Source organism: Octopus bimaculoides, chromosome 7 (genome assembly GCF_001194135.2).
Source record: "Octopus bimaculoides isolate UCB-OBI-ISO-001 chromosome 7, ASM119413v2, whole genome shotgun sequence".
NCBI classification, from domain to species: Eukaryota; Metazoa; Mollusca; class Cephalopoda; order Octopoda; family Octopodidae; genus Octopus; species Octopus bimaculoides.
Window position 1 is genome coordinate 30130030 of NC_068987.1, and position 771 is coordinate 30130800.

The following is a 771-nucleotide window of genomic DNA, read 5'->3' on the forward strand; positions in this document are numbered from 1 at the left end:
GCAGTAGTTGTGGTAGTAGTAGTAGTAGCAACAGCAGCAGCAGTAGTTGTGGTAGTAGTAGCAGTAGTAGTAGTAGCAGTAGCAGCAGCAGTAGTAGTTGTGGTAGTAGTAGCAGTAGCAGCAGCAGCAGTAGTAGTTGTGGTAGTAGTAGCAGTAGCAGCAGCAGCAGTAGTAGTTGTGGTCGTAGTAGTAGTAGTAGTAGTAGTAGTAGTAGCAGCAGCAGTAGCAGTAGTAGTTGTGGTAGTAGTAGCAGTAGTAGTAGTAGTAGTGAGACTGGGAGCAGTAGTGGTGGTGGTGGTGGTGGTCATTGTCGTCATCGTCATCGTTTACCCACTGTTCAGCTCTAGTTCAAGTAGAACTTTCATCAAAAGCTTCTCATCCATGATCAGACCAGCTTTCTGCATATCAAAGACTACATTGTCCAAAGTATCCTTTATTTCATTATAGTAGTGTATGATTTGAAGGAGATTTAGTTACTATTTTCAGACATTCAAGAGACGACACAGAAGCTCCCTTGTTGGCTTACATATACAATTGGTCCATAGTGTTGAAAAAGTGGTTGTGTAACTAAAAACTTAAAAATACATCAAAAGTCTGCGAGATATTTCTGGTATTTTATGAGCTTTTGTCTATTTGTAGCTTTAGTTACATTTGAGCTTCTTCAAAAATGATAAATTTTTGCAATCCTTCGAACAAACCAAAATATACATACATAGATATATATACATACAAACATACATACATGCATACATACATACATACATACATACA

At 38.3% G+C, this 771-nt stretch overlaps 2 protein-coding genes across 8 annotated transcripts in view; one reads left to right on the plus strand and one right to left on the minus strand.

The window, feature by feature from the left end:
* The window catches only part of LOC128248358 (uncharacterized), a 62105-nt gene that overhangs the window by 53833 nt on the left and 7501 nt on the right, over positions 1 to 771 (plus strand). The window lies entirely within an intron of this gene.
* Positions 1 to 771, minus strand: part of LOC106883196 (uncharacterized) — a 72215-nt gene that overhangs the window by 46647 nt on the left and 24797 nt on the right. The window lies entirely within an intron of this gene.